The sequence below is a fragment of the Lissotriton helveticus genome, chromosome 8, assembly GCF_964261635.1.
Source record: "Lissotriton helveticus chromosome 8, aLisHel1.1, whole genome shotgun sequence".
NCBI lineage: Eukaryota > Metazoa > Chordata > Amphibia > Caudata > Salamandridae > Lissotriton > Lissotriton helveticus.
The window spans coordinates 1,155,360,464-1,155,380,652 of NC_136069.1; the positions used below are offsets into that span (position 1 = coordinate 1,155,360,464).

Here is a 20,189-nt window from a genome sequence, read left to right on the forward strand (position 1 = left end):
TCAGATATCGCTGGACCCCTAATAAAAACGGTCACCTCCCCATCATAAAGCAAGTGAAGAAAAGGAGTGGAGAAAGATGTGAGCGAGATATGGCAGGTGTGCGCGCTCAAATGGTTTTATGGCTGGTTGGGCCTAGATGCTATCTTGCTCGGCCACTGGGAGGGAACTGACCTAACGAGTTCGGCCTGGGGCAATGGTTCTAACTTGTACTGGGGTCAGGGAGAAGTCGATTAAGGAGTATGTGTCCTTGTGGAATCAAATTCAACTGGATTAAGGCCTATGTAAAGGGCAACATGTAGCTAAGGTTTTAGAATGTAAATGACGATTTCGAGGTGAAATCGTCACTCGAATACGCCGAAAATACATGTACTTGATGTACTCGTCATTCTCGGTCTTTTGATACCAAATTCGTCCTATTTCGACGAAGTTTTTATTCTCGAGTCTAGTACTATTATATGAATCCAGATTTTTCAGACCCACAGACCCTCCTTTTGCCCTTACATAGGCAATTAATCTATCCTCATGTTAATCTGAGTCCAGATCTATATTCCTAAAGTCATTGAGATGTTGCTGCAACATCATTCTAGTGCTGAGCTCATGTCTTGACACAGGCTTCCTTACACATGATATAGCACAGAGGCCACATATTGCAGGAGCACACTGTATGCATAGACAGAACAGGAAAAGAATGGCTAAGACCATCCCAATGACCATCAGAATTTTCCATCCCCAGGCAGATATCAGTTCCCAGAACCATCCCATTAACGACCAATCTCCTTTATCCACATGAATAGATTCGGAAATCTTATGTAGTTTGGAGATGGCCCCGTACACTGTCGGAGCATTATCTGGAATAAAAATGCAACAACTGGACTGGATCAATTTGCATACTCCACCTTGGTCCGCAAGTATTACATCCAAAGCGACCCGGTTCTGAAGGGTCATAAGTCGATCCGACTGGAGCTCAGCAGTCAGGTTACTAAGGGCACCAGCAGTTTCAATCACGGTGGATTCAACTACCCTTGTCAATTGCCTTATGTTTCTGCTGTTAGCCATGGCTCCCCAGAACGGCAGAAAACCCATTGCAAAGTCACCAAATTCTTGACCTGCAGTGTCTTCTTTACTCAAAACACCTCTAACTACCCTTGTCCGATGGTAATCCGCCGCTGCTGTGTAGGTGGGAGGTAACAGGAATGAAACAAAACATGAGCCCGAGAAGTCAGGGGGCAACCATGTATAGGCTCTATCATGGCAGATGAAATAAGTACCCTTAGCGGCTAAAAAGGCAGGGGAAGTCTGAGATCCAAAAACATACGTTTCTGTACAGACGCTCTTCCCTAGCTGATCTCTGGGATTCCTGCCAATACCTTGCAGACACAGGTGACCTTGATGGGGTACGATCCAGATAGGGGACGATCTTTTGGCTTGCTGTTTCTCACTTAATGTAGTGCCATATCCGGTCACATTCCAACCTACATATGCAAGTATCTCATCATCCGGGGTATCTTCGTAAGAAGTTACTTCCTTGATCATGTCAACTATACCTTTGACTAGGGCGCTAGTCTTGAGGTTGTCTTTTACAGAACGTAGGGGTTGGATTTCTCGTGCATATATGAACATTGTCCTATATGCCCATGCTGACCCATTGTGACTAAATGGCAGGACCAAGTAGGGGATACCTCTATCCCTGGTGTGGGGCATGAGACCACACACCCAACAATTGGTTGTGTTCATTACAAGTTGGTGTTGGTGTAATAACTGAACGAAGGAGTTATTGATGAATTCTAATCTCCTATTTGATTCGTGGTCAGGCAAAGGGTGAAAAGAATGAGAGGAAACAGTAGGAGGAGGTATGGGTGATGTAGTGGGCGCAAATGTCACATGAAGAGAGAATAAAACATAGATTATCAAAAAGACCATTACGCTGAATAGCATAAAAATACACGCTATTATAAACATTTTCTTCGTCATCGTGTTCAAAAGTCTCTGCTTAAAGTTCATTTGTTTGGCAGGCCTCTCCACATCAGGAAACTCCATCCTCTCTAAGGTGCTGCCCGCGGTGGTAGGTTGTTTCTGCTAAAGGATGCTTCCGTCAGTCTAGGGCAGCTCCCTTGGACTAACCGGAACCAGCGACCTAACGTCGTCAGCTGCACCCAAAAGTCTTTAATCAACCGCGACCCTAGCAGCGGAACCCGGATGGCGGTTCGAGAAAAACAAAAATAAGCAAGTTTACCTAGATGGGAGAATCTGCACTTTCAAAAATAGGATTTGGGGAAAAACACATTTTTTATTAGTCCACAGGTTTTTCTCTCGGCTCATAAAATAAATCACTTTTACTTTAGTCTGTTTTTCTTGGTCGCAAATTGTAGCGTCTTTTCCCGGGTACTGTCTGGTCCAGAAATAGTAGCTCAGGTTCCACAGAGTTCAATTGTTCTGGTGGTGGCGCAGTTTCTTGAAAAATGTTCCCACTTTTACAATCAGGATTGGCTTCTTTTACACGTTCATCAGTTGTGCGCTCTGAGTCAGTGCCTCCTTTCCGGACCCATTGGTCATGTGGCAGAGGGAAGGGTATTTTCTTACAATGGATCCCGTGGACCCAATTGGCCTTCCCCTCCACCCTAACAGCCGACCTTGTAGACAGGAGGACGAGGTGAGGCCCGGTCCATCTGGGCTGGTCGTTTCTTGTTCTTCGGAAGTTTCGGACCAGCACCCAGGAACCGGGGTCAATGGAGTGACCCGGTGTCTCAGAGACCGGAGGCAAGGTGTTGTGGACCTGTTGATATAAAACACGCAATTTAGCCGTCAATTCATACAAATAGTCAAGCAAAATGGGGTGTTGCAGCTCGCTAAACTTCGTGGGCCTAGGCACTCCCCATATGTTGGCTGGCCGACCAAAGATTATTTCATAGGGGCTGAGTTTCACTCGCGAATGCACAGTCATTCTGGTGGATAGGAGTGCTAAGGGTAGAGCGTCAGGCCATTTAAGACCTGTGCTCGCTTGGATTTTGGCCAATTTAAGTTTAAGCGTGCCATTGTAACATTCCACTAATCCAGCTGATTGGGGGTGATTTGCAGCGTGGAACTTCTGCCTAATGCCTAGCCCTTCACACACTCTTTTCATCACACAGCCCACAAATTCACTTCCGTTGTCAGACCAGACCATTCTAGGCATTCCGAACCTGGGGAAGAACTCTTTCACAAGGGCTTTCGCTGTGGACAAGGCAGTATTGTCCCTTAGGGGATAGGCTTCTACCCATCTTGAGAAGGCACAAACAACCACGAGCACGTATTTTAAGTTGTTGCACCTCTCCATGTGTATGAAATCTAGCTGCAAAACCTAACGGATACGTAGGAGGTGCAAAATGACCAGCTGGAGTTGGGGTTCCCCTACCAGGATTGTGCTTCAGACATACCATGCAATTCTTGACCACATTCTCTGCACACTTGGGAATCCCTGAATTCTTCTACACTGGGGCCAACAACTCGCAAATCCCTTTCGCGCTGATATGGGCCATCCCATGAGCCATTGTAACCACTGCAGGCACATATGCATCGGGTAACAACCATCTCTGTTGCTCTGTCGATTCAATCCAACAACCATTTGCATCCATTCTCCCTGTACTTTCTCTCCACATACTTAACTCTTTCTCCGTGGCCTCAGCTTGGATGGACTTCACACTTTCTATTGTGTCTTCACATATTCCAACATCACCAGTCCATCTTTCTGGGCTCACAACATACATTCGGCTCATCATATTCTTTGCAGTTTCCTTAGCAGTTTCATCAGCAAATGCATTTCCACGACCAACATCATCAATCACTTTCTTGTGAGCACTACATTTCACGATCGCTACTTTCAGGGGCAACGTCAGTGATTCAAGAAGCTCATTCACCAACTGACCATGCTGAATCTTAGCTCCATGCGAAGTCAGGAACCCACGTTCCCTCCACAATCGTCCAAAACTGTGAGCCACTCCAAAAGCATACTGGCTGTCGGTATAGACAGTCACTTTCATTCCTCTAGATAACACACATGCTCTCGTCAGTGCCACGAGTTCAGCGGCTTGAGCTGAACCATGTGGTATTCGTGCAGTTTCAATGACTGTGTGCAAAGTTGTGACAGCGTATGCTGTAGTCACGTTACCATTTGGGAGTTTAAAGCATGAACCATCCACCCATAATGTACCATCACATTCAGCAAGAGGAGTGTCGAACAAATCAACTCTCCCTTTCGTCTCTTCCTCTGTTCTGAGGAAACAATCGTGCTGTTCTGAAGCATCCGATTCCTCTGTAATTGGTAACAATGTGGCTATGTTCAAGGTACTGCACCTTTTTATGTGCACATGGCTCGCTAGTAGCGTCAATTCATAACTGGACAGTCGAGCACTAGTTAAGTGCTGTGTCTTGGTCCTATTTAACAATGTGTCTACTGCATGCGGGACCATCACGATTAGTGTATTATTCATTACAAGACCTGCAGACTGTCGAATAGAAACAGCTGCTGCTGCTGTGGCCCTTAAACAACTTGGCAATGCTCTTGCTACCGGATCCAAAGTTGACCAAAAATAGGCGCATGGCCGCTGTCTATCTCCGTATAACTGAGTCAGCACAGACAATGCACAGCCCTCCTTCTCGTGGACATATAATGTGAAAAGGCTTACTGTAGTTGGGGTTACCTAACACAGGGGCCGAACATAATGCTGTGCGTAATTCGAGAAAACTTTTCTGACACTCATCAGACCAAGGAATGGGATTGGGTGTATTTATACACGTTAGTGCCAATAAGGGTTTGACTAATAACGAAAAATTTGGAATCCACTGTCTACAGTACGATGTAATGCCCAAGAAAGCGCGTACTTCTCTCTGCGTTCTTGGCACATTCAATTTTGCTATTGCCTGAATTCTTTCTGGGGTCAGTTTCCTTCCCTCCTTCGATAAGAGATGACCTAAGTAGGTCACTTCTTGTCGGCAATATTGAAGCTTGGAAAGTGACACCTTGTGATGCAGATCACATAGATGACGTAGTAATGTCAAAGTGGCCATTTTACAGATTTTCTCAGTATCCGCAGCGATGAGCAAATCGTCCACGTACTGTACGAGAGTGGCACCTCTGGGCAAAACCATTGTGTCAAGCTGACTTTTCAGAGCTTGACTGTATATTGAGGGGCTTTCACAGTAGCCTTGAGGAGCGCGTTTAAAGCGGAAGCTGCGACCTCCTAAACTAAAGGAAAAAATATCCCTGCTTTCCTCAGCAATCGGGATACTGAAGAAAGCATTCTTCAGGTCAATCACCGAAAACCAGGATGCAGAGGCTGGAATCATAGTCAATAATGTTGTAATGTCGGGGACAACTGGGAATTGTGGCACCACTATCTTATTTACTTCTCTAAGATCAATCACGAATCTATACACAGGTGGCTGAGAAGGGTCAGTTCGTTTTAAAACAGGCAGAACAGGACTATTGCAAACATTGCCTCGTGTTTCTTCAATTACGTCTTTTTCAATCAACTCGTAAACAATCGCTAGCAAAGCTTTTTCGCCCTCATTGGATATTCTGTACTGGGGAATTCGTGGCATTTTGACATTCGACTTCAATGTTACAACATATGGTGGAATTTCTAAAAGACCTACATCATTCGGACCAGTAGCCCAAAGAATATCTGGTAGAAGTGCCAATTCTGCTGGAAGTGCATTTCTCGACAAATACATGGGAGAAACCACTTTCTTACCTAAAGTAAGCTGTACTCCTGAGGGAGAACAGTACAAAGTCGCATACAATCTTTTTAGCAAATCTAATCCTAGCAAATTTTCACCACAACCTGTTGTCAAAATAAGGGGTGCTTCGAATTCACAAGGACCAACAGAAAGAGATAAAGGGTCAGAAATCGGATTTCTAACCGGGGCGCCAGAAAAACCTACGGAAACGTTCATTTCGCCAGACAAAGGTGTGCCAGGGAGTTTGGAGTGCATAATAGAACTCTTTGTAGCACCAGTATCCAACAGAAAAGGTTCTGACACACCCGATGTAATCACCTCAACGTAAGGTCCACTCTGATCTACTGGAACTGAAACAACTCCCTCTCCTTGTCTAAGGCTGTCCTAGCAATCATTATTCTCCCACTGCTCATTTTCTGTGTAATACTCGTCAACGTAGTATTGAGCTGTCCTGTCAGATACGTTATTTTGCTGGTCAAACCTGTTCATAGAGTTTTGTGGTGGAAGGGGACGTGCGTCCTGAGGGGCGTTTCCACGCCCTCTACCTCTAGGCGCTTGCTGACTGCCACGACCTCTTACGCCAGAAATTCCATTTGCACGTTGTGGTAGGGCAGGACAGTTATATTTGTAATGACCCTCTTGTTTGCAATATAAACACTGGTTGGGACCTACGCGGTTTTGAGTGTAATCGAATCTTTGCAAGTTTCTCTGATATTGTTGAGGCTGCTGAAAAGTGTTCTGGTTCTGATTCTGACCATTATTATTTTGATTACCACCACCACGTGGCGGATAGGCTTGCTGTAGCAAAACCTTCGTTTTGAGTTCTCTAGTTTGCTTTTCTACTTTATCTTTCTCATCTTTGTCTCTATTCTCGTAGTACTGTGCGGTAGCTAATATCTGGGCTGAAGATGAGACTGCCCAAGAACTTTCCGAATCTTTTAATTTCCTACACAAATCTGGAAGCAGATTGTGCACAAATTTATCAACAAACAATCTCTGACCACCTTCTGTGGTCATATCTTGACCGCTGTGGTCAATGAATGTTTCTTCAAATCTGGTGAAGAAATCTGAAACAGTTTCTTCTTTCTTTTGCTTGCATGCAGATAACTTATCCCAATTTACGCGTATTGCAGGCATTATCGTTTTCATGTAATCTACTATTCTACCAGGTAGTTCCGCTATCAGAGGCTCAGGCTTGGCACCACCAACTTGTCGCGCATCTGCAGTAGTAATATTAGCCCACGTGTCACCTAATTCCTGGTCATGATCTACATGACGAATTTTTCCCCATAAAGGCTGTGGAACAACGTTCCCGAATAACATATCGATATCGGCCAAATTCATTATACATGACCCAGCAGTTTGCGACAATTCTTTATAGTACCCTGCAGGATTTTTACGCGGATCTGGTAGTGTTTGTTTGAGTGCTAAAACTTCAGCTCGCTTCCATGGGACATGTACCCATACGCGGTGAAAGTGGGGCAGGACAGGTGGGACAGCTGTCGCGTCACCCTCTCTCCACTGTGGGGGAACTTCTCTCATAGGGTATTGTCGTGCCTTTTTCCTACTAGATGCACTAGATTCCAATGGTGACCCAGAACTGCTTCCCTTACTTCGATGTGATAATAGCATTTCAACTGCCTTTTCCACATCGGGACCTACAATCATACCCTCTCCAAACTTAAATCGTATACGACACATCTCTCGCGGGATGCATTCTTGATCATTGTCTTCTAAATCCTCGCCAAGAAAGACACACATCTGTTCGAACACATATCTCTGTGTCGCTGCTTCCCATTGATGGAAGACTTCCATGACAGACTGTACATCATATTTTGCAGTGTCCATGACCCATTTCCGAGCTAAACTATTCAGGGAATCTCTCTCTTGATAATCAGGCAGTTGACTTCGCAACTGTCTTCTTCCTATGTTAGGGGTCGTAGCAGGCGACCCGAAAAGAGGTAGAAGAAGATTAGTAACAGTGCTGGCCATTTTCTGCCGAATGGAAGGTGAAACTGAAGGACAAACAGATGAAAAAACGGGGTGAGATAAGGCGGGGGTAGAGATGGCAGAAGAGGTATCAGGAATAATAGATGTGGTACCAGGCAAAATCATAGAGGGGGCATTAGGAGATGTAGAAAGTACAGTAGGCAAAATCGTAGAAAACATAGGTGAAACAGAAGTGGTCGGTGGGCCTGGAGGAGGCTGCACCGAAGAAGTAGGAGCCAGCTGAAGAACAGCTGGCGGGTGCTGTGGAAGAGCCGGAGGCGCAGCTTGTGCAACTAAAGGTTGCGGGGGTGCTGTGGCATTCTGCGCATAGGGGGGTGGTGAAGTTAATAATTGCGACATTAGGGGGTCTTTTTCACGCTCTTTTGCTGTCCCTTGCTGAAGAGACGGCAAAACTGGATAACACTTATCTATTGCCATTTTACGTTGCCTGTGCAACTGCTCATTTATCTGCTCTTCCTCATTATCTTTAAACTGCACGGCAGCTTGCATTACTGAAAGTCCCCCTTCTCTCTTATTTTTCTTAGCTCATTTAATTTCTTTTTGTTTGGCTTCTTTGCGCCATAAGCGGAAAGAGTCAAACATCGCCGGCCGGGCTTTCTTTTTGAAGAGTTTAACTTCAAGGTTGTCTAAGATTTCAGAATCAAAGCTACCATATTGGGGCCATTTTAAAACACCATCTTTCTTAGTGTATTTAATCCATACCTCATTGTAAACGATGGGGCCTACCCCATGTTTAACGTATAGCTCGTAAGTCGGAGTTCCAACTGGAGGAACCGGACATGAGTCCTCCAATCGGGAGTCCCTATTATTACTACCAAGACAAAACCAATTCCCAAATCTAAGACTAGGCATCCTCGCTCTCTAGTCTAGTTCCAAACTTCAAAGGATTTATCGATTACGATATTTCTCGTGAATACACAAGTCCTTCGGTTATGGTGCTTGCAAGAACCAATAAAAACCTTTTGTATCTCCAAGATACCACAAAGTAAGTCCAACTAAGGACTGGGAGACGCTCCACTTATACTTAACTGAAAATATCGATGGCGTCACCAGAAGACTCGTCTCAGCGTTTCGCTCTACCGAAAACTTCAAGGGTCCAACATCAGGGCGATAGCCAGGGCAGCAGTCCTTGTAGCCGTCGGGAAGCGGGGAACCTCGCAGTAAAGACCTTCGGACCACGTCGACATGCAGGGGTCGATGAGGTGGTGGGCCCTCCTCCGGAATTTCCACGCGAAGCTCCTCACGATCTTCAGGCTGATTGGTACCACTGGAATCGCCCCAAACGCTGGGCGCCAATTGAGGTACTGGGTTTTTAAGAACCGGCACAGAACCGGTAACCCAGCGGTGCCAGGGGATCAACACCCAGAGACCTCGGGTTCTCCTGAGTCAGACCTACAGAAACTCAGATTCTTCTAGGTGAAGTCAAAGATTAGTTTATTGGCTGCAACCAAGTTAACAGGGTCCTAGAAGTACAACACAGGTATATTCTCAGGAGACTGCACACCTTCACGAAGTCAGGCTTCTCTTCTTATACATAGTTTTCAGCCTTGGGCAAAACATTCCTTGGATTCGTGGTATTTCATTTATAGTTACTGATTACAAAAGAAAAGCAGAGTCATGATGACATGTACATATTTCACGTCGTGCTGCCCATAACAAATCATCCGGCAAGGCCCAACATTTCATCAGATATCGCTGCACCCCTAATAAAAACGGTCACCTCCCCATCATAAAGCAAGTGAAGAAAAGGAGTGGAGAAAGATGTGAGCGAGATATGGCAGGTGTGCGCGCTCAAATGGTTTTATGGCTGGTTGGGCCTAGATGCTATCTTGCTCGGCCACTGGGAGGGAACTGACCTAACGAGTTCGGCCTGGGGCAATGGTTCTAACTTGTACTGGGGTCAGGGAGAAGTCGATTAAGGAGTATGTGTCCTTGTGGAATCAAATTCAACTGGATTAAGGCCTATGTAAAGGGCAACATGTAGCTAAGGTTTTAGAATGTAAATGACGATTTCGAGGTGAAATCGTCACTCGAATACGCCGAAAATACATGTACTTGATGTACTCGTCATTCTCGGTCTTTTGATACCAAATTCGTCCTATTTCGACGAAGTTTTTATTCTCGAGTCTAGTACTATTATATGAATCCAGATTTTTCAGAACCACATTCCCACGAGGCACAGGGTCAAGACTGATTTGCATATGGCCATGTCTGAGCTGGGGTGGTGTGGTGAGCAAAATAACGATGGATTAAACCCAGATCTGTGACTGGGGGTGAATGTTTTGCCATTGTGCAACATTCCATCCATCAATTATTGTTTTTGCATTTGTCACCCCGAGTGGGACTGGTATCCTCAGGCGTGAGTCCCGTGCTCTGCATGCCACTGGAATCAAGCCACCCTGGCTGATGACGGCTGATAGCCAGAAACCAGTCCTAGGATGCTTGATTCCGGTCCAGGGAAGAAATGGCTTGGCAGTTCGGACTGGACTGTTCCCATGAGGCACAGGGTCAAGACTGATTTGCATATGGCCATGTCTGAGCTGGGGTGGTGTGGTGAGCAAAATAACGATGGATTAAACCCAGGTCTGTGACTGGGGGTGAATGTTTTGCCATTGTGCAACATTCCGTCCATCAATTGTTTTTTTTGCATTTGTCACCCCGAGTGGGACGGGTATGCTCAGACGTGAGTCTCCTGCTCTCCATGCCACTGGAATCAAGCTATCCAGGCTGATGACGGCTGATAGCCAAAAACTGGTCCTAGGATGCTTGATTCCAGTCCAGGGAAGAGGTGCCTTGGCAGTTCGGGCTGGACTGTTCCCATGAGGCACAGGGTCAAGACTGATTTGCATATGGCCATGTCTGAGCTGGGGTGGTGAGCAAAATAACGATGGATTAAACCCAGATCTGTGACTGGGGGTGAATGTTTTGCCATTGTGCAACATTCCGTCCATCAATTGTTGTTTTTGCATTTGTCACCCCGAGTGGGACGGGTATGCTCAGACGTGAGTCCCTGCTCTCCATATCACTGGAATCAAGCTATCCAGGCTGATGACGGCTGGTAGCCAAAAACCGGTCCTATGATGCTTGATTCCCGTCCAGGGAAGAGATGCCTTGGCAGTTCGGGCTGGACTGTTCCTGAGGTACTGGGTTTTTAAGAACCGGCACAGAACCGGTAACCCAGCGGTGCCAGGGGATCAACACCCAGAGATCTCGGGTTCTCCTGAGTCAGACCTACAGAAACTCAGAGTCTTCTAGGTGAAGTCAAAGATTAGTTTATTGGCTGCAACCAAGGTAACAGGGTCCTAGAAGTACAACACGGGTATATTCTCAGGAGACTGCACACCTTCACGAAGTCAGGCTTCTCTTCTTATACATAGTTTTCAGCCTTGGGCAAAACATTCCTTGGATTCGTGGTATTTCATTTATAGTTACTGATTACAAAAGAAAAGCAGAGTCATGATGACATGTACATATTTCACGTCGTGCTGCCCATAACAAATCATCCGGCAAGGCCCAACATTTCATCAGATATCGCTGGACCCCTAATAAAAACGGTCACCTCCCCATCATAAAGCAAGTGAAGAAAAGGAGTGGAGAAAGATGTGAGCGAGATATGGCAGGTGTGCGCGCTCAAATGGTTTTATGGCTGGTTGGGCCTAGATGCTATCTTGCTCGGCCACTGGGAGGGAACTGACCTAACGAGTTCGGCCTGGGGCAATGGTTCTAACTTGTACTGGGGTCAGGGAGAAGTCGATTAAGGAGTATGTGTCCTTGTGGAATCAAATTCAACTGGATTAAGGCCTATGTAAAGGGCAACATGTAGCTAAGGTTTTAGAATGTAAATGACGATTTCGAGGTGAAATCGTCACTCGAATACGCCGAAAATACATGTACTTGATGTACTCGTCATTCTCGGTCTTTTGATACCAAATTCGTCCTATTTCGACGAAGTTTTTATTCTCGAGTCTAGTACTATTATATGAATCCAGATTTTTCAGAACCACATTCCCACGAGGCACAGGGTCAAGACTGATTTGCATATGGCCATGTCTGAGCTGGGGTGGTGTGGTGAGCAAAATAACGATGGATTAAACCCAGATCTGTGACTGGGGGTGAATGTTTTGCCATTGTGCAACATTCCATCCATCAATTATTGTTTTTGCATTTGTCACCCCGAGTGGGACTGGTATCCTCAGGCGTGAGTCCCGTGCTCTGCATGCCACTGGAATCAAGCCACCCTGGCTGATGACGGCTGATAGCCAGAAACCAGTCCTAGGATGCTTGATTCCGGTCCAGGGAAGAAATGGCTTGGCAGTTCGGACTGGACTGTTCCCATGAGGCACGGGGTCAAGACTGATTTGCATATGGCCATGTCTGAGCTGGGGTGGTGTGGTGAGCAAAATAACGATGGATTAAACCCAGGTCTGTGACTGGGGGTGAATGTTTTGCCATTGTGCAACATTCCGTCCATCAATTGTTTTTTTTGCATTTGTCACCCCGAGTGGGACGGGTATGCTCAGACGTGAGTCTCCTGCTCTCCATGCCACTGGAATCAAGCTATCCAGGCTGATGACGGCTGATAGCCAAAAACTGGTCCTAGGATGCTTGATTCCAGTCCAGGGAAGAGGTGCCTTGGCAGTTCGGGCTGGACTGTTCCCATGAGGCACAGGGTCAAGACTGATTTGCATATGGCCATGTCTGAGCTGGGGTGGTGAGCAAAATAACGATGGATTAAACCCAAATCTGTGACTGGGGGTGAATGTTTTGCCATTTTGCAACATTCCGTCCATCAATTATTGTTTTTGCATTTGTCACCCCGAGTGGGACAGGTATGCTCAGACGTGAGTCCCGTGCTCTCCATGCCACTGGAATCAAGCTACCCTGGCTGATGACAGCTGATAGCCAGAAACCAGTCCTAGGATGCTTGATTCCGGTCCAGGGAAGAAATGGCTTGGCAGTTCGGGCTGGACTGTTCCCATGAGGCACAGGTTCAAGACTGATTTGCCTATGGCCATGTCTGAGCTGGGGTGGTGTGGTGAGCAAAATAACGATGGATTAAACCCAGATCTGTGACTGGGGGTGAATGTTTTGCCATTGTGCAACATTCTGTCCATCAATTATTGTTTTTGCATTTGTCACCCCGAGTGGGACTGGTATGCTCAGACGTGAGTCCCGTGCTCTCCATGCCACTGGAATCAAGCTACCCTGGCTGATGACGGCTGATAGACAGAAACCAGTCCTAGGATGCTTGATTCCGGTCCAGGGAAGAAATGGCTTGGTAGTTCGGGCTGGACTGTTCCCATGAGGCACAGGGTCAAGACTGATTTGCATGTGGCCATGTCTGAACTGGGGTGGTGTGGTGAGCAAAATAACAATGGATTAAACCCAGATCTGTGACTGGGGGTGAATGTTTTGCCATTGTGCAACATTCCGTCCATCAATTATTGTTTTGCATTTGTCACCCTGAGTGGGACGGGTATGCTCAGACGTGAGTCCCGTGCTCTCCATGCCACTGGAATCAAGCTACCCTGGCTGATGACGGCTGATAGCCAGAAACCGGTCCTAGGATGCTTGATTCCGATCCAGGGAAGACATGGCTTGGCACTTCTGCTGGACTGTTCCCATGAGGCACAGGGTCAAGACTGATTTGCATATGGCCATGTCTGAACTAGGGTGGTGTGGTGAGCAAAATAACGATGGATTAAACCCAGATCTGTGACTGGGGTTGAATGTTTTGCCACTGTGCAAAATTCCGTCCATCAATTGTTGTTTTAGCATTTGTCACCCCGAGCGGAACGGGTATGCTCAGCCGTGGGTCCTGTGCTCTCCATGCCACTGGAATCAAGCTATCCTGGCTGATGACGGCTGATAGCCAGAAACCGGTCCTAGGATGCTTGATTCCGTCCAGGGAAGACATGGCTTGCAAGTTCGGGCTGGACTGTTCCCATGAGGTACAGGGTCAAGACTGATTTGCATATGGCCATGTCTGAACTTGGGTGGTGTGGTGAGCAAAATAACGATGGATTAAACCCAGATCTGTGACTGGGGTGAATGTTTTGTCAATGTGAAACATTCCGTCCATCAAATGTTGTTTTTGCATTTGTCACCCAGAGTGGGTCAGGTATGGTCAGACGTGAGTCCCGTGCTCTCCATGCCACTGGAATCAAGCTATCCTGGCTTATGTTGGCAGATAGCCAGAAACCAGTCCTAGGATGCTTTATTTCCGGTCCAGGGAAGACATGGCTTGGCAGTTCGGGCTAGACTGTTCCCATGAGGCATAGGGTCAAGACTGATTTGCATATGGCCATGTCTGAACTAGGGTGGTGTAGTGAACAAAATAACGATGGATTAAACCCAGATCCGTGACTGGGGTTGAATGTTTTGCCATTGTGCAACATTCCGTCCATCAATTGTTGTTTTTGAATTTGTCACCCCGAGTTGGACGGGTATGCTCAGACGTGAGTCCCGTGCTCTCCATGCCACTGGAATCAAGCTATCCTGGCTGATGACGGCTGATAGCGAGAAACTGGTCCTAGGATGCTTGATTCCGGTCCAGGGAAGACATGGCTTGGCAGTTCGGGCTGGACTGTTCCCATGAGGCACAGGGTCAAGACTGATTTACATATGGCCATGTCTGAACTGGGATGTTGTGGTGAGCAAAATAACGATGGATTAAACCCAGATCTGTGACTGGGGTGAATGTTTTGCCATTGTGCAACATTCCATCCATCAATTGTTATTTTTGTTTTTGTTTCCAGAGACAGAGGAAAATTTGAAAGGGGATAAAGCCTAGTACTTTAGAGTGCACTGCCCTCTTACCGTTAGCTCTACAGTGAATAATTACATTTTCCTCAACTAAACAATTTAGATAGTGTTAGAAATTTGATTGTAGGTGGACTGGTTTATGATCCCTAGCCAAGCAGCAACCACCAACCACAATCCTAGTCAGGGTAAGAAGCAGGCAAACCCTAAATTAGCCTGTGCTCACCCTCTGGTAGCTTGGCACAGAGCACTCAGGCTTAACTTAGTGTTAATGTGTTAAGTATTTGTGCAACACTTTAAACAGTAAAACAGTAAAAACACCACACAAAAAGATTACACGCCAGGTTAGAAAAATAGAACTTAATTTAATGAATAAAACAAGACTAAAATAACAAAAAACCAATAAGTAGAACTTGAGTTTGGATATCTGGTTGCGCTGGAGTGGGACACAGTCAAAAGTTTAGGCTGACCACGATGGACCTCTGGCCGGATACAAGGACCCAGGGAACAAAAGTACCTTGATCTGGTCTGCGTTGATGCCGAAGATGTAGGGTGCAGCTGAAGTGATGCATCGGTGTCGATCAATGTAGTGGCGGCAATGATATGGTCCTGATCTGCGCAGCAGCTGCAATGTGCTGGCAGATTTTGCACATTCCTTGAGAAAGCCGTTGATGGGAATGCAAAGACCTTCGCCGGGAAGAGCGTTGCACAGTGGTGGTTCTGAACGTGATGCGTTGGTGTCAGTCCACACAGCAGAGGCGATGGGCCGGTTCTGGTCCACACAGCAGAGGCGATGCACCAGTTCTAGTCCATGCAACTGAAGCAGTGCGCTGGTTGTGATCCACGTAACCGGGGCGATGCGTAGGGTCTGATCCACACAACTGCAGCAATGCGCCCATTCGACAGAGGACACATGAGTTTTATTAAAGCAAGCACCTTAGGCCCACTTCTGAGGGTCCAGGACTGGGGTGGTACTACTTGGCAGGGCAGAGTCCAAGGTGCAGAAGCAGCAGATAAGTTGGAAGTCTTTTATGCCCCAGAGACTTCAAACTTGGAGGCCAACCAGCTAGCCCTTGGAGTCACTCTGGGTTCCAGTGATGCAGGTCCAGCCTTTCTCACCCAGGCAGGGGAACAGCAGGCCTGCAGGGTAGCACGGCAATGCAGGAGTCCAGCAAAGCAGCAGTCCAGCAGAGTGGCGGTCCATTAACATCACAGCAATCCTTCTTTTTGGCAGAGTCTTCCCAGTTCCAGAAGTGTACTGAAGTGGTGGTGTCAGAGGCCCAGTACTTATACCCAGTTGTGCCTTTGAAGTAGGGGTGATTTCAAAGAGATGCCATGAAGTGCACAGAGGTCTGCCTTTTCTGCCCTAGTTCTGGACTCACTACAGGGGGGTATGCAGCCCTTTGTGTGGGTACAGGACACAGCATATTCAGGTGTAAGAGATGGTGGGTCCAGCTTCTCCCTCCCATCCTGCCAGGATGGTCCATTAAGTCACACCTAAGCTCCCATTGTGGTTGGCTGTCTAGAGGGAATATACAAAGCTCAGCTGTCACCCTCCCCAGAGACAGGCAGCAGGCATCAAATGGCTAAAGTAAGAAAATGGAAACTTTCTAAAAGTGGCCTTCTCAAAACTGCAATTTAAAATACATCACCATAATTTGTGATTTTAAATTGTGATTCCAGATACACCAAACTTGAAAAGTATATCTTTTTACAATTGGAATTACACTTAAAACATGCAATAAGGTAACCTCAATGATACACAGTATATCAATAAAAAGAAAATAGGTTAAAATTGGACGCAACAGAGAGGGCAACAGCCGAAAAAGCTGCCATAATGAGTGCCAACCTTTCGTTCTTTAGTACTTTACGAAACCACATAAAATGCATTTTTGTCTTTTCCTCCACATAGTCAGCAGAAACCACGAGGCCACAAAGAACACATATTGTCTAGTGTCTGTCTTTATGATTCTCGCTTCCTCTTTGAACTGCTTTACTCCTGCATGGTCCACGTGTGTTCCGCGGAGTGTGATTGCTAAGGAGCTTTAAGCGGGTTCATGTAAGCCCCACGTCGTGGGTTCACAGGCTGCAACCACGCCTCCTAGCGCTTGAAAAGATGGGAGTTGGAGTCCCCAGGCACACTCGGGGTCTGTAGAGGTGTAGGACCCCAAAACCTCTTTGCTGAACGTTCCGCTGAGCGGGATTGCTTTGGCACTTTTCACTCTTTGAATTAAACCCCGCCTCCTGGGACCGCATGCTACAACTGCGCCTCCGGGCGCTAGAAGAGATGGGAGTTGGAGTCCCCCGGCACACTTGGGGTCTGTAGAGGTAGCGGACCCTATAACCGCTTTGCTGAATGTCTATTTTACAATTCTACAATGCTACTGCAGACAGGCAGAAAAGTTAGTGAAGACACAATATTATAACTATTATTATTATTTTCTATAACAATAACAAAACTAATACTACTATACTACTACTAATGAAAGTTACAACGATAAAAATCTTATTATTGTTAGTAAAACACCAACAATAGGAATCATATTGGTAATAACCGTGCCTACAGTAATCAAAATAATGGGATTGTTGGATCTGGCACTTTTTTTGCAGGGTTATCCCCAAACTCTTTGCCCTTGTCCTTCCATTATTTTTACCTGTTTGTATTGGCTTTAGGACTTTGGGCACTTAACCACCGATAACCAGTGGTAAAGTACAGCACTGATTGTGCCACCCACATGAGTATCCTTGCAAACATGTCTCAGGCCTGCCACTGCAGTGTCTGTGAATGCAGTTTTAAACTGCCATTTCGACCTAGCAATTGCACCAACTTGCTAGGCCTAAACGTTCCCTTTTACTACATGTAAGTCACCCCTAAGGTTGGCCCATGGCAGCCTCATGGGCAGGGTGCAGTGTATTTAAAAAGGTAGGACGTGTACTGGTGTGTTTTACATGTCCTAATAGTGAAATACTACAAATTTCGTTTTTTACTATTGCAAGGACTATCTCCCCCATAGGGTAACATAAGGATAGCCTTGAAATGCATTTTAAGTGTAATATCCTATTGGGAGCAAATAGAGATTTGGAGTATGGGGTCTCTGAACTCACAATATGAAAATATATCTTTTGACGAGGTTGGTTTTTAAATTGTGTGTTTGAAAATGCTACTTTTAGAAAGTGCATTGGGATTTCCAGATAGTCATCTGGGAACTTTTCTTCTACTTTTAGAAAGTGGGAATTTTCTTGCTTAACCATTCTGTGCCTCTGCCTGTCTGTAGAATACACGTCTGGGTTGGCTAACAGTTGGGCTCTTGTGCATTCACTTTAGACAGTCACCCAAAGGGGGGCTGAGGTGTGCCTTGCATATCCTATTGGGCCATCATCAGGCTAATGGGCCTCCCAGAGCTAGAGTGGTAGGAGGTGTTGTCACTGACACCTGAATGGGGCTGTGCGTGTCCTCACACAAAGCTGTATCCAACCCCCTGCAGAGTGTCTAGAGCCAGGTCAGGGAAAGGTAGTGTCTTGTGCATTACAAAGACTTTCCTTTGAAGTTTACCTACTTCAAAGGCAGAAAGGGGTGTACGTTTTGGACCTCTCACACCCCAAAATCAGAACACTTCTGGACTTAGGACATTCCGCCAGGAAGAAGAACTGGATGCTGTAGGAGGGACTGTCACTCTGCCTGTTGCTTTGTTGTGCTGACCTGCTGCTTGCTGCTTCTGTCCAAGGAGTGAAAGGACTGGACTTTGCTTTCTGTATCCTGCTTCCAAGGTTCTAAAAGGGCTTGTGCGAGCTTGCCTCCTGTTAAGAAGTCTGAGGGCCATCAAAGACTTCACCTATCAGTGCCTGGGCTCTTGTGCTGCGAGTCCTGACATGCCAAGTGTTGCCAAATCCAGTTATTTTGCCCTTGGAAGTGTAATCTGGTGATCTTAAAAAGAAAATCATCACATTGACAACAAGTGCCTGTTTTCTTGTCTCATCGCTGCAAAAGATTGATGCATCACCGCTGCCTGCATCGAAGCGTGGTTCCCGCTAGAAGCATTGACCACTGCTTTGACCACAGGCCCCAGATCGCCATTGCAGCACATCAGAAAAATCTCTGCAGCATGAGTCCTGAGCACCGTGTCACCGACGTCCATGGCACCTGCTCGGAATCCGACGCAGCACCTGCTCGCGGCTGAAGAATCGACGCAGCGCCTGTATAACTGCTGCTGCAACGTGTCTGGATTCTTGAGGCATCGTCCCTCGATGCTGACTCTCCATCGACACAGCACCGCAGGAAGGAACCAAGGCCGCGTGTATGGAAACTGACTCATCACCTCCCCTACCAGTAAGGAACCGATGCATCAACTCCCCTGCCAGTAAGGAACACATGCATCACCTCCCCTGTGTAATAAGGAACTGACACATCGCTTTGCTTTTCTGGCACTTCACTTTCCCTAAGCCTTGCACCTTCTTTGATTTTTGATGCATCTAATGTACTTTGAAATTAAACTAACGTATCCATTGATTTCTATGGACTACACTTGCTTAATCTTTTAAAAGTGATAACTTGACTTGTGTATGTTGGATTTTTGTCATTTTGGTCTTGTTTTATTCAAATAAATAATGGCTATTTTTCTAAACTGGAACGGACTCCTTTTGTAGCATTTTCACTGTGTTACCCTGTGTGCGTGTGTGTGTGTGTGTGTGTGTATACAAATGCTTTACACATTGCCTCTGAGATAAGACTGACTCCTCATGCCAAGCTACCAAGGGGGTGAGCAGGACTAATCTTAGCTGTGTGACTTCCCTACCCTTAGTAGAATGAGGGTCCCTACTTGGATAGAGTGCAAACCACTGCCAACTAGAGACCCCATTTCTAACAGGGATTAATACGACCCAGATTACTATTGTTTTTCAAATGTTTTCTCTGACATGAAAAGTCTGACTTCCGTTGTGTTTCACTAACATATTCACGTATTCCATGTTATTTTACCCTCAAAATAAGACAACCCCTTGACAAGTTGGTGTTTTCTGTGCTATTTTTTTCTGTATGCTCTCACCGATAACTATGTTGCTTGCATATCTTTCTGCTGGATACTGTAAGCACGTTAAACGAAGATGTGTAAGGAACCTTTATGTCTAAGTGGCGTTGCTGGAAGACTTGATTGTGTTTTGTAGACAGGTAAACATTCAAGTAGCTGTGTTCAGCTCTAAATTTCACCAAGAAGATTGACATTCAAATTAAGACGTCGAAAAAGAGAAGTGAAATAGTAGTCATGTGCCGCCACCATGTGGACGATAGATAGAACGTAATTTAACATTACAGTTATAATAGTTTTCAGCCGATTATGTTTTGTAATAGCGAAGCAACAATGTCGTGTAAAAGGGGCACGAGGCCTTTAGGTCAGACTTGCATATAGCTACTTGCACTAGTGAGTTTTGCTTACACGTTTAAAATACTTTTTCAATAGTGTGAAAGCACTTTTGCTACTACCAAAACGTTGTTTTACACTTGTAAAATAATTTAAGTAAGTATTTTGGTAATAAATCTCGACTATGGGCTCTGAGTAGATGAACAAGAGCAGGAATACCCATAGATGTTTGTGAACACCATAAGCATACTGTAGGTAATCACAAAAAAATTGTCAGATTATTCCCGTCCTGGAAACAGTTTGATAGCTAAAAATGGCGGAAGTGAAGGAGTAGGACTTTCTCCGTGG

The 20,189-nt window shown here is 45.9% G+C and overlaps 1 protein-coding gene across 1 annotated transcript in view; it reads left to right on the forward strand.

Moving 5' to 3' along the window:
• Nucleotides 1–20,189, forward strand: part of GRK1 (G protein-coupled receptor kinase 1) — a 636,766-nt gene that overhangs the window by 443,755 nt on the left and 172,822 nt on the right. The window lies entirely within an intron of this gene.